Genomic DNA, 15,156 nt, shown 5'->3' on the forward strand with positions numbered 1-15,156 from the left:
CCTGCCTAAAAAAGGAAAGAAATGATGCAAGCACACATCTCTGTTTTTGATACTTTGTGTAACCTCATTTTTTAATGTAACTCCCATTTTCTAACTATGACATCAGCTGTGGGCTTTTGATAGACACCCTTTTACAGATTTGGAAAGCTCCTTTACATTTCCAGCTTTTTGAGAATTTTTAATCAGAATGATACATTTTGTCAAATGTTTTATTCTGTATTTGTGCAGATCATTATGATTTTTACTATTTTTTCTATTGATACCATACATTCTGTTAATTGATTTTTGGGTGTGTCTTTTGCTATATGATAAAATATGAGAAACGTAGAGAGGAAGACTCAATGGTAGCATCATCAATGGGATTTTCTAGAAGCATCTTGCATAGTTAGCATAGATATTGAGAAATTACTGTTAGGAAGATGCTGTTACATCTAATTAAAGTTAAAATACATGGCTTGAAAAAGAAATATTAGATACAGGCACTTTTGTCTTTGGGGACTCTTTTAAATTAGACCATGTGATGTAACACAGTTTAAATTTAATTTATTCTAGTGATAATACAGCTCACCTATCATAGTTGGTTTTTTTCAAGGTTGAAATAAGGAAAAATGGCACTCACATGGAGCTGGGCACACATCTCTGTAATTCATTCACTGTATGCAATATAGCAGTCAATATGACGAACTCATTGAGGCCTTCTTAGCATATGTATATCCATTCAGTTATTTTATTTGATTACTTAATCATAAACTATTTATTCAATATGTAATGACTTCTACTTGGCGCTCTACAAATTCTTTGCAGGTCTGCAATTTTAACTTTTTTTTTTTTTTTTTTTTTTGTCTTTTTCCTTTTTTATTGGTACCAGGGATCGAACTCACGACTGCCTGCTTTTAACTTTTTGTTATAAGACATTTAATACACAGTATTTATTGTAACTTACTGCATGACTCATACACCGTGATGTGTTCTAAAATGAGAAACATCTGATTTTACTTGATAGCCCCAGATTTTTGGAGTTCAATTCTGTCTGATGAATAGTAGGCGGGCAAAGATGTTCATGACAATGCACCAATGAACAGTGGGTGATTTGAAGAATGCACAGCAGTAGGTGTGATCCTATCTGATGTATGAAAGCACCCTTCGTGGATGCAAAGATGCTTGACCCGAATACGGGAACTGAGACATCCGTGTGATGGCTGACTTGATTGTTTGCCTCCCAACAACCATCTTCCCTTCATCCCTGCTCATTTATTTTCTCAGGTAGTAAAAGGCAGACCCTTATTGTCATGAAGCCTACCCCCCTCCCCAGGAATGATTTGCTTTAGGTCTAATCCAAGCATAGCCAACCCATTCCTCTCTTTAGGTGATTGCTCCAAAAATAAACAAGTGACACAATTTGAGCCAATAAGAAGAAAGGAAAGTCTTCTGGAGATTTCAGTCTTTCCAAATAAAATATAAGAGATAAGTGAAGATGAAACCTTTTGCCTCAGGCCCTTTCTGCTGCTTGGAGGGCCTCACATGTGCTAGGCATACTTTTACTTTTAAGAATGCAGTGGTTAAGCCATCAGTGTCTCATCTTTCATGCAGATTATAGTGTAGTACCAAAATCAGAAAATAATGACATTTATGCAAATAGATTATGTAGTATGAAAAGAAATAAATGATGGTCACTTGAGAGAGAAAGATGAAGTGGGAGAAAAGGCGTATTTTAAAACTGAAATGAAAGGACATCTGTGGGAAGACTACTTCAGCACATGAAATGGTTGTTCTAGAAACATAAAGATGTCCAAAAGGGAGAGTGCAGTGTGAGCCTCAAACTAAGATGTGACAGAAAACGAGGTAAGAATATAGACAACAATAGATATTAGAAGCCTTTCCAAGGAGTTCGAATTCCATTCTCAAAAGTGATGGAGGCCACTGGAGGGTTAACCTGTGCAACTATCTCTAGAAAAGTGTTAACACAAACCAAGCTTTTGATTAATTACCATGCATTTCAAAGGCTTTGAGTTGAAAGAGAATAATTTAAGTGGGAAAGATCTAATTTACTAGCAATCCTAGGCCTCTTGATTTATTTACTTACTGGCATTTTCTATTCATCTTATTTGATAATTTGAGAATTTAAAATGTTTGATTTTATTTCTCATTCAGATAAAGTTAAGGCTAAATATAGACTTTTACAGGTAATAAGAGAGGAATGGATTTCACAGACACTGTCACAAAATTGACCAGTTTTGGCAGCTTAGTGGATGTGGAGAACAAAGGAGAAATGTAAAGACCACACCTTGCTTTCAGATCTTCCTTCTCTTGTAGCCTCATCCAGTTTTACTGCTGAGAAGTTTTTCTCATAGTTTATTTTCTTCAAACTAGATTGTGGATTTTGTAAATGAAAGATCTAGCATTTCTACTACTTCAAAGCCCACTTAGACACCCTATAAGAAAAGAAATGGTAATAAAAAGTGGCTCGCTGATTGAGAGTCTAAGCACATCTTTTTGTTCCATGTATAAAAGCTCTAGGAAGAGCTGGGAATTTGTGTTTGGGTCAGGTGCCAGCCTTGGGCCCATCTGGGGAGTGTGGTCCAGCTTGCATTGTTGTGTCCACTGCCTGCTCTGAGATAGAGGGGTAATGCCTGAATAAAGAGGACATCTCAGTTTAAACCACCAGGTAGGAGCCGGGGGTGGCAGCTGGAGCACGGGATGTCCACTGTATCTCTCTTCCCAGCTCCTCACCTTCCCATGGGACTTTTGCTTGACTATTTCATAAGCGATTCAAAGTCAGCCTCTTTTCCTTACTGTTCCCAAACTAGGCCCTCCACAGTGCACAGTCCTACCATATATACGGTTTTCCAGACCAGACACCTAGCAATAATTCTTAATTCTATCTCCTCTCTCATCCCAAAGTGCCCTTGTATTCTGAGCCTAGCATATTATTTTGTTCCATTTCTTGCTGCCAAGAAGTATCGTCACTCTCCTGAAATACAGTGCTGGCATCCTTTTATATACATTTGACAATTTCCAGTCAACCCATTCTCTGTACCTGCACTGCCTAGTATGGTAAGCACACAGTTGCCTGTGGGTGGTTGTATTTATAATTAAAGTTGAACAAAATTTAAAAATTCAACTCAGCAGTTTCCTATTTCAGGTAGTCATTCGGTATTGCCATGTAGAAGGGCTTCCATATGGAGACCCCTGGAAAATGTCTAGATGTAGCATGTGATGTCTCAACTGCAGGAAGAGAGCTTAGCGGGATGTAGGTAGACATCAAAGATTTCACTTTACACAAGCTTACAGCTCACACTTAACACTCGTTTCTGCATCTTCCCAATTTTGTTGACTTGTTTCATTTTCACAGCACAGTACTTGCCCTCTTTTTTTCATCAGCTTGCATCGCTCTAACAATGTGTAGGTGGTGAGCAGCTCCCCAGTTTTGACTTTTTGCCATTACGGTGATGTGAAAGCCATTCACATGCAGTGGAATTCTTACCTCTCATGTTGAATTTTCTCCTGGAGAACAGTGTGTGCATTATATTTTCACTGCTCTGAGTCCTCACCCTTATTATGAGGATAAACTAGTGACACTGGAAGTGTGCCCTGTTTTTAAGCTATGAAGTTGGGTAATGGAAAGCATTTTTACTGTGCTTTTATTGTGCCTTTTAGGTGTGCTTGGTCTGTAGTTGATGTTGGCCTTGAACTCACTATGTTCAAGGTTGGTTTCGAACACATGGAGAGCCTTCCTGCTTCAGCCTCCTGAGTGCTGGGATTTTAGGCATTTGCCATCATCTCTGATTTACCTTTTTAAATTGAGACATATTTTTTGTACATCTTTATGGAGTACAGTGTGATATGATATAGCATGAAATTCAGCATGACCAAATCAGGTACTTTCATTTATTCAAACATGTATCATTTCTGTGTGTTGGTGGGCATTCATACTGCCTGGTTACTTCTTTGTTTGTTTGTTTTTTGAACTTTTTTATTTTTAAAAAGCAAAACAGAAAAAAGGATAGAAATAATACAGAATTTAAAAAAAGTAAAAAATCTACACTAGTTAATATATTACACATTGTTATCTTAGAAGTAGTTGCTCAAGTTATAAAATCAAAGCATAAAAAATGAACAGTCAAGCAATGACAGCACCAACTGTTCTTTTTGATGAACTAGCAGACAATTAGTAGTATGGTTATCTCGCTTGCACACTGAGACATACATGTAGTTGTATGTGTATTCCTACCAGCTGTTCTTTCCTTTTGAGCACTTTCTTTCCCTTTGTTGAAGTTGATACATAGGTCACTATGACCGAGAGCGACCCTTCTATGCTGTAGTAAACAAGAGCGATAGGCCCCAGAGTGCAGCTCAGAGGAAGCACCCTTGCTTAACACATATGAACCCCTAGATTCAACCCAAAGCACTGCCCGTATTCACTCAAAAACTGGAAAAGGAAATGAATCAATCGGTTTTTTCTTGGTGCTTTGTATCTAACTCTTCTCCTCTCCACCTTGCCCGTCCCTATCTTTGGCACCCACTATTCCTGTTCATTCATTTTTTTCTTTTTTTTTAATCGATAGCAGGGATTGAACTCATGACCGCTTGCTTGCAAGGCATGTGCTTATGCCGCTGAGCTAAATCCCCAGCCCCAGCTTTTCATTCATTTTTTGGAACTGACTTACTGGTTTCCAAAAATGAGTGAGAAAGTGTGATGTTTTTCTTTCGGTGACTGGCTCATTTCAGTTAACATGTGACCTCCTGCTCCATCTATGGGGCTCCCTTTACAGGACTCCATTCTTTTTCGTGGTTGGATCCACACTGTGCATACTTACCACACATTCCTTATTCCCTCACGTCTTGAGGGACACCCCATTTGGTTTTATATCTTTGCTATTTGAATAGTGCTACAGTGAACATGGGAGTTCAGGAGTCTTTGATGCAATAATTTGATTCCCTTTGGATGCATACCCGGGAGCGGGCTTCTTGACCATATGGTAGCTCATGTTTCTTTTTTTTTTTTTTTCTTTTAATGCATCTCCATAGTGTTTTTTGTGACAATTGTGCCAACTGATGTACCCGCCAAAATATATAATTTCCCCATTCATCATATTCAGGGCAGTAAATTGTTTTTGACTTTTAATAATTGTCATTCTAACTGAGGTGAGATGTTTCATGGTGATTTTTAAAAATTAACACATTACCGCTGCATATTATGGGAATGAGTAGTATTTCTATACTTGTGTATGGGGTGTACTGATCAAATGCAGCCACCTTTTTTTTTAAAACCCTCTTCCTTGCCCATATTTTCAGTCCCCAGTGGTCACTCTTCTACTTTCAGGTTTATTTTTAGGTTTCTACATGTGAGACAAAGCACGTGGTACGTGTCCTTTTGTATCTGGCTCATTTCACTTAATATAATAATATAGTCCAATTCCATCGATCCTGCAGCAAGTGACAAAGTGACAGGAGTTTGTTCTTTTTTCTGGCTTGACTAGTACACCATTGTGTATACACAGGTATGGGCCCTAGGGTCACACCATATCTCATAGTTTTGATTTGCATCTCCCTAATAAGGTTTATCATAATGTGAGCATTTTTAATGTATTTGCTGGCCATTAATTTTTTGAAAAGTATCTATGCAGATAATTTCCTATTTTAAATTGGCTTACTAGTTTGTTACTATTTTTTTTTTTTTTTTTTTTTAGGTCTTTATTCTTGATACTTACCCTGAGGCAGGTGAATACTGGGCGGATGTTTTCTCCCATTCTGTAGGTTGTCTCTTCACTCTATTATTTCCTCTGCTGTGCAGACATTCTTTTTCATGTAATCCCCTTTGTCATTTTTGCTTTTATTTCCTATGCTGCTGGAGTCTTATCCAAAAATCATGACCTGTACCAACATCCTGAGGGATTTTCCCCTATGACTTCTTCTAGTAATTCTTGGAGAGTTAGGTATTATATTTAGGACTTTGATTCATTTTGAGATGGATTTTGTGCATGGAGACAGGCAGAGATCTAGTTTCACTTTTCTCCATTTGTATGTGCATTTTGCCAGCACTGTTGTGAAGAGGCTGTCTTTTCTCTGTGTTTTAGCATGTTTGATAAAAATCAGTTTTCTGTAGATGCGCAGATTTATTTCTGGAAACTGTATTCTGTCCCATTGGTTTGTATGTCTGTTTTTACACTACTACCATTTTATTTTGGTTACTATGGCACTGTCGCATGTCTTCAAATGGGGGATTGTGATGCTTCCAGCTTGGTTCTTTTTGCATAAGATTTAGCTTTTCAGGGTCTTTTGTATTTCCACATAAATTATAAGTTTCATTTTTCTAGTTCTGTGAATAATGTTTTTAGTATTTTGATAAGAAGTGTGTCGAATCTATAGGTCACATTATGTAGTATGGACATTTAAAAACTGTCCTAATTTGTGAACATGGCATGTCCTTCCATCTTTTGTGTGTATTATTTTCTGTTTCTTTCATATTTCTTCTGTAAGTTTCACTGTAAAGACCATTTCTTGGTTAATTTTTTCCTAGATAGTCAATTTTATTTAGTAGCTATTACAAATGGGATTGCTTTCCTGATTTCTACCTTACCAATTTGTTTTGTAGTGTATAGAAAAGCTACTTATTTTCAATGTTGCCTTTATATTTTGCTGCTATACTAAGTTCCTTCACTAGTTTGAATAGTCTTGTGATGGGGTCCTGAGGTCTTTCCATGTTTAAAATCAGATCATCTGCAAATGGTATAATTTGATATCCTCACCTTCTGTTTACATGCCATTTATTTATTTATTGCCTAATTCCTCTGCATAAAATTTCTAGTCCTCTATTGAATGAGTGAAGAATTACTGCTAATTCTTCCTTAAATTTTGATTAAATATAGCATGGAGGTCACCCACTCTGGGCTTTCCTTTATGTGGAGGCTCGGTCTCATTACTTATTATTGGTCTACTAAAATTTTTATGTTCTCATGTTTCAATTTCAGTAGGCTGTATGTGTTCAGAAATTTGTCCATTTCTTTTTTGATTTCTTATTTTTGACAGTTTTTCAAAATAATCCCTGTGTGGTTCTTTAAGTTTCTGTGGCATCAGTTATGTTTCTTATTTTTAAAATCATATCCTATTCATTCTCTCATTTTCATGGTTAGTCTAGCTACAGGTCTGTCATTTGTTTCTCTTTAAAAAAGCAAAGATTTGCTTCCTTGCTCTTTTGCATTTTTTTCAGTTGTGGTCTCGTATCTTTCTACTTCGATCTTACTTCTTTGCTTCTAGTGTCGGGTTTGATTTGTTCTTGCTTTTCTAAATCCTTGAGGTGCACTATTAGGTTGTGAAACCTATTTAAGTGTTTCAAATTTTTAAATTAAGTTTATTAGTTCAGTTTAGATACATATAATGATCATATTCATCTTAGAGAATTTGTACCTATATATGATACATCTTGATTCCCCTTTTTTCCACTAATCCTCTCGCCTCCCTTCAAACTTTCTTTCTCTTCGTATTTACAAAAATTTGTTTGCATTTTATCCTTCTTTTGTGGTTGTTTTTTCTTTTTCCTTTCTTTCTTTTCCCCTTTCCCCACTCATGTTCTTCTTGTTTTAGAACAGTTTCTTCCTCTTTCACAATATCGATTATAAACTTTGGTCCTTATTTGGTCTCACACCAAAGAGACAATGTGTGATATTTATACATGTGTGTCTAGTTTATTTCACCTAAAAATGTCTCAACTTCTTTATAGATGGTAGGACTCCATCGTATTTTTTTAAAAAAATACATATTTTTGATCTATTCATCAGTTGATGATCATTTGGATTGTTTCCAAGATTTGGCTATTACAAACTGTGCTGTTATAAACATGCATGTGCATGTATCACTGAGGTATGATGATGTTTTCAGTTTTTCCAGGATGATACTCAGAACAGAAATAGCTAAGTCAAATGGGACCTCTATTCCTAGTTTTTTAGGACTCTCCACCTGATTTCCACGGTGGACTCATGATTCTACATTCCCACCAACAGTGGAGAAGGGTTCTTTTTCTGACACAATACCTGCAGCGGTTGTTATTCATTGATTTCTTGATGATAGGCATTTTTTTTAGGAGTGAGATGAAATCTAGGCATTGTTTTAATTTGCATCCCTCAAATGACCAGTTATATTGAGCATTTTTCTATATATTACTTACCATTTGGATTTCTTCCTTTTTTTTTGTCTTTTTCCTTTTTATCGGTACCAGGGATCGAACTCACGACCCCCTGCTTGCAAGGCAGGTGTTTATGCCGCTGAGCTAAATCCCCAGCCCCGATTTCTTCCTTTGGAAAGTGTGTATTCATCTCAGAATCCCATTTTTAGATTGAGTTTTTAAATTTGAGGAGTCTAATTTTTTAAATTCTTTGTATGTTATAGATCAAAGTTCCTTTGTCTAAGGAACAACTGTTAAATTTTTTTCTACTCTGTGAGTTGTCTTTTCATTCTTTTGGTGACTTATTTTGCTGTGAAAAAGCTTTGTAATAGGATGAGACCCAGTTATTTCTTCTTTGTAGTGTTTCCTGTGTAACTTGGATTTTGCTCATGAAATATTTGCTTACGTCTATGTCTTCAAGAATTCTGCCTATTCTCTCTTCTACCACATTTAGTGTTTCCGTTTTAAATATTTAGATCTTTGATCCATTTCTATTTTAGTTTAGTCTATGGTGAGAGCCATGGGTCTAGTTTTAGTCTTCAACATGTAGAAAGCCAGTTTTTCCAGCACCATTTATTAGAGACTATCTTTCTTCTAGTGAATGAATTTGTCACTTTTGTTAAAGATAAGATGGCTGAGTATGTGTGGAGTTGTTTCTGTATCTTCTAATCTGATCCACTGATCCTCAAGTCTGCTTTTTTCTACCAGTACTATGCTGTATTTGTCACAATAGCTTTGTAATATTATATCAGGTATTGTGATGCCCCCTGACTTGCCTTTGTTGCCTAGAATTGTTTTTTTGCTTCTCTAGGTCTCTTCTGGTTCCAAATGAATTTTAGGAAAGTTTTCTCTAGTTCTCTGAGATATGTTAATGGTAGTTTGATTGTGTAGTTTGATAATGATAGTTTGATTGGGTAGTTTAAATGGTAGTTTGATAATAATTTTGGGATTGTGGCCATGTATTGAGTTCTTCCTACCCATAAGCAAGGGATATCTTTCCATTTTCTCATACCCTACCCTTTTTGGTCTCCTTTTTCAGAATATTGTAATTTTCTTTTTTTTTTTTTTCAATTTAAAGAGAAAAAAGAAAGGAAATAAAAAAAAAAACAAAACAGTAACAGGGTACAAATAATACAGAATTTCAAGAAAAAAATATACAGTAAGAAATCACTAGTTAATAGGTTACACATTGTCATCTTAGAAACAGTTGTCCAAATTATAAAATTAAAGCATATAAAGTGGGCATTCATACAGTGAGATTGCAGACAGTTCTGTTCAATGATCCAACAAAAGCTCAGTAATATGGTTGTCCATCCTACACACTCAAACATACATGCAGTTATATCCCTTAGTCCACCTTCCTTTCCTTTCTTTTTTACAATAACAATTACACTTTTTGGGTTTTTTTTACTCCCATAGTCCTTATTCCTTTTTTTTTTTTTTTTTTTTAAACTTTTATCAATACCGGGGATCGAACTCATGACCGCCTGCTTGCAAGGCAGGTGCTTATGCCGCTGAGATAAATCCCCAACCCTCTTATTACTTTTTTTTTTTGAAGAGAATAAAACCTAACGTGACTAAAAAAAAAAACAAAAAAAAAAACAAAAAAAACAGAGTTGGTTAGAACAGAAGGATGGGCATAGTACATGATGCAAAAATAGAATATCAGATGATCAAAAATGGTTACCATTGTGCCTCTTGCTATTTTTAAAAGGAGTTGCCTATATCATTGGGTATAATAGAATCGATCAAAACAGTACAGAACAAGACCAATAAAACCTACACTGGAGACCTTACAGGACTTCAAAAGAAGATAATAGTCAAACCATAAAGGGCATCATAGTAAATCTTATTGCCTTCAAAATGGTTGCCTATACCCTCAAACTTGATACTATCAAACAAAATAGAATATAGTAAAATCAGACAGAACAAGATGGGGAGAGCAAAACTGGGGTTCAAATCAGGTTAATAGGAAAACAAAAAAGTTACTATAATAGAATATTGTAATTTTCAATGTATAAATCTTTTGCTTTCTTTGTCGGATTGATTCCTAACTATTTTTTTTTATGCTATTGTGAAAGGTGTAGTTTCCCTAATTTCTCTCATGGTGAGTTTGTTGTTTGAGTACAGGATTCTATTAATTTTTGAATGTTGACTTTGTATCTGGCTACACTATTGAATTTGGTTATTAATTTAGAAGTCTTTTGGTCAAAATTATGTAGAGTATCATGTCATTTGCAAATAATGATAATTTAACTTCTTCATTTTCTATCCTTTTTGCTTTTATTTCTCTCTCTTGTCTAATTGTTCTGGCTAATGTTTCCAGAAATATATGGAATATGAGTGGTGATGGTGAACATTCTCATCTTGTTCTTGATTGTAAACTGAAAGCTTTCAGTTTTTGACCATTTAGTATGATACTGGGTATAGATGGCTTTTATCAGATTGAGATAAAGATCATGTATTCATATTTTCTGTAAGGTGTGGTTTTTCATGAATGTGTGCTGGAGATGTTAAATGCTTTTCTGCATCTATTGAGATGATCATGTGACTTTTGTCTTTGTCTCTGTCAATACGATGTTATTACATTTATTGACTTATGTGTGTTGAACCATCCCTGAATCTTGGGATGAAATGTACTTGGTCATGGTATGTAATATTCTTGATGATTTGTTGCATTCTGTTTGCCACTATCTTATTGAGGGTTTTTGTGTCTATGTTCATTGGGAAGGTTGGTCTGTAGTTTCCTTTTCTGATTGGGTTTTTCTCTGGCTTTGGCATTAGGGTAATACTTGCATCCAGGAATGATTTTGAGAGTACTGCTTGCCTTTAAATTTCATTAAAGTGTTTCATCATTAATAGCATTAAATCTCCAAATTTCTTGTACAATTTGGCAATGAATTCATCAGGAAATAACATTTTTTTTTTGTTCTTACGTTTTTAATTACAGTTGTAATTTCATTGACTGATACTGGGTCATTCAGAATTTTTATATCTTTTTGATCTAAGCATCCATTTCTTCTTTTTTTTTTTCCAACTTATTAGGTACAGATTCACAAAGTAAGTATTGGTGATCTTCTAAATTTCTGCAGGATTCCTTGTGATTTCACCGTTTTCATTCTTAATTGCATGAATTTGAGTCTTTCCCTTCTTCTTTTTGTTGAGGTTGGCTAAGTGTTTATCAGTTTCATTTAATCTTTCTAAGAACCAGCTCTTTGATTCATTGATTCTTTGTATTTTCTTTGTCTCAATTGCATTCATTTTTGCTCTTTGCAGTTTCCTCCTTTTTATGAGCTTTTTATTTGTTCTTCTTTTTCTAGAAGTTTGAGGTTCAACATTAAGTTGTTTATTTGATGTTGCTCAGTTTTCCTGATGTGAGAATTCAATGCTATATATTTCCCTCTTAGGACTTTTTTCACTGTATTCCATAAATTCTGGTAGGTTGTATCCACATTATTATTTAATTGTAGATACTGTTGAATTTCTTCTGTGACCCACTGGTTGTTCAGGAGGGTATAATTTAATTTCTAAGTATTTATGTAAGATTTTGGTGACTGTTGCCATTGATTTCCATTTTCATTACATTATGGGTCAGATAACATGCATGAAGTAATTTCAGTTTATCTGCATTTACTTAAGTATGATCTTTGGGCTAGTATGTGATCTGTTTTGGAGACTGTTCCATGTATAGCTGAGAAGAATGTATATTCTTGTGTGGAGTGGAACAGTGTAGATATCTGCTAACTCCATTTGTTCACAGGTTTGTTTTAGTTCTGATATTTCTTGGTTGATTTTTTTGTCAGGTTGATCTATCTATTTGTGACTATCAAGTACTAAGGTCTTCCATTATAACTGTGTTAATATTTAATTTTCCATGTCCCTTAACATTTGTTATTTTGTAATTCATTACAACAGTATTGGCATATGTATAGTTATGATTGCTATCTCTTCTTCTTGGACTTTTCACTTAACAACTATGAAGTGACCTTGTTTGTCTCTTGAACAGTCTTGGCTTGGAGTTCACATTGTCCACATATAGCTATCTCTTCTTGCTTTTTTCTTGACTCCTGTCACATGGGTTATTGTTTGTTATCCTTTGACTTTTAGTCTGTGAGTTTCTTTCTGAGTTAATTGTGTTTCTTCTATGTACTACATTGTTGTATCTTTCTTCTTTATCCATTCTGCCAGTTTGTTTCTTTGATTGATCATTTACATTAATGGTTATAACTGATTTGTGTTGGCTTATCCTTCTCTTATTATTTATCTGTTGATGATCCTCTATGTTTTCCCACTGTTTAATTGTTTGCCCTGCCTGGTATATTTTTCTATTAGTGTTCTTGGAATTGTGGTCTTCATTATCTCTTTCCAAAATGTCCTGCAGTACATTTTGGAGAGTTGGCTTGGTGGTCATGAATTTAACTATTTGTCATGGAACTACCTTATTTATCCATTAATTTTGAAAGATAGTTTGTGGGATACATCAATCTGGGTTGGAAGTCAGTTATTTTAGGGCATGAAGTAACCCACCAAGCTCTCCTTAATTTGAAGGTTTGTGTTGAGAAGACTCCTATGATTCTTATGGGCTTTTCTGTATAGGTGATTTTGTTTCTTTTCTTTAACTGCTTTAAATATTCTATTCTTATGCTGAATTTCTGGAGTGTTGGTTATTATATGTAGATTTATTTTGGTAATGGCTATTTGGAGTTGTATATGCTTCACTTACTTGTATGTCAAATTATTTATCCATGTTTAGGACATTTTTGTAATAACTTATATGAAGAGATTTTTGAATGCTATCTGCACTATCTCCTTTTTTCTTATTGACTCTGTCCAATCTTATGTTGTTCTTCTTGCTTCATCTTGAAGCTGTTGGATTGTGTTTTCATGGTCCCTGGCTATTTTTAAAAAATCTTTTTTTCCATTGTTGTCACTCACAATGCTGTTTTGTAGATCTGATGTTCTATCCTCACTATTGTTCAATCTGCAATGGAATTTTTAACTTCCTGGATTTCTCTTTGGATCTGCTCCATGGTTTATATTTTTTTCTCTTACTTGGGGCATTCATGGTTTCCATTATCTTTGTAAGTGCCTCTGTTTTTAAAATCTGTATCTATTCTAATGTTTTTCATTTTGACCATCATTTTTTGTTATCTGAGAGATTATTTTTTCTATAGCCTCATTCGTGTTTCCACTTTTGGTGCTAACATTTCACAAAATTGCAATGGGTGACTTCCAGTTTCTTCTACCTCATTGTATTCTGGACTTGAGCTAGGTGAGCTGGAGATATGGTATTGTATTTTCCTTCTGTCTTATCACTTTTTGTCTTGTGTTTTGATACTTGTAGATTTCTTATGGTTGATAGCTTTATCACTAGAATCATGACTTCCATAGGAAATATCTATTCCTCAGAGATGTCTTCTAGATGTAGTTGGTTCTTGGTCTTTGTGTTTGTCACAAGAACCTACATTCCTAATTTATTAAAGATGAGAAATTGCTATTTGGCTCCGCACTCAGTCCTTTGATAATGAACTATGGTGATGTTTATGATTCCAGACAATCACACTATTGTTATACAAGGGTGAAAAACTGATTATAACATGCCTGACATCCTGACTAAAGTATAGTTAGCAGTAATAATAATACTAGCAATAATAATAGAATCAAGCACAAAGTAGCAACTGACAAAGTGTGGTACACATAATTTGGTACATTTAACCATAGGAACAAGTTCTATAATTGTATAACAAAATGCAACATATATCATGAATTTGTATGCAATGAATTTTCCCTTAGTAGAGTGATTTTACTCTGGAGGTGGGGTTAAGAAACAGAGGGATGAATAAGAACAAACATAGTATAATCAAGCCCAAAAGGTTGATTACCTATGTTTTGGGAACTGAAAAACACATGTGACAAAGAATGAAAGAGAAAGCAAAAGAATGTTGAAGTGAACTGAAAACAGGCAATGTTGACTCACATGAAATTATCATAAAATCAAGTGGGATAGCTGAGGAAAGAGAAAGATGATGAATAGAAGAAAACAGAAAGAAAGGTAAGAAACCTAAATATTGAACATTCAAAACAAAATAAAAAGGACAAAAACAAAAGCTCATCTGGACAGAAAAAGAAAAATAAAGAAAAGGAAAAATAATAAAATTACTCTGCTGTCCAATTTCTGTGCAAGTGTCCAGGTGAGATCTCAGAGATGTGCTGTGTAGTCCTGCCAAGTTTTCGGTGGGAATTGTCCTAGGTTGGGGCTGATCTTGGCCTCTGGTTGTGGGATCTGGGTCTGGTCTTCAGTTGATGATGTTCTGGATATCCACTTCTCCTACCATGATTGTCTCTGTGGTTCTCTCCCAATTGCTGCCAAACTCACAGGTAAGGAAGTCTGGGATTGCTCCTAGACTGTGTGCAGTTGGCTCCTTCTGTACCTTGAACAGCTTACTCTGTTCCACACCACTAACTCTTCTTATGTGCTGGTCAAGCAGTCAGGGAAGTGCTCTTTTCTTAATGCAAGCCAAGCTGCTTACCTGCCCATGTTGCTTGGATAAGGCTGCTCTGTTGGTCATAGACCAAAAGAATGCTTCCAGGCTTTTGAATTTATGGCTATGACTGGATTTTGGTGGCCACCAGAGCAGTCTAGGTGGTCCCAGCTCCTACCTCTGAGTAGAATTTCACTTAGTGTGGTTGTCACTGGCTGGAAGTCTACTGTAACTGGATAGCTCTTCTTTCATTCCACTCCAGGACTTTGTCAGTGAAAAAGCTGGGACTCCTCTGCTTCCAACTTTTGCCCTGAACCTTTTAAAATAAAATGATTGCCCAGTCACCCGCTTCTCTTTCACATGTCTATGTGCTGCTTTACCGTGCTCATCAACCACTGGCTCTGTGTGGCCCCTTGGAAAACAGCGTCTCATATTCTTACTGCTGCTTCAAACTTTTCCATGTGGCCAAGATATTGGTGCCACTTGTGCAGCCAGGCTGCTGGTCTCTTGTAA

This window comes from Cavia porcellus, unplaced genomic scaffold (assembly GCF_034190915.1).
Source record: "Cavia porcellus strain 051 isolate PalLab524CR breed Dunkin Hartley unplaced genomic scaffold, mCavPor4.1 scaffold_5, whole genome shotgun sequence".
Lineage (NCBI taxonomy): Eukaryota > Metazoa > Chordata > Mammalia > Rodentia > Caviidae > Cavia > Cavia porcellus.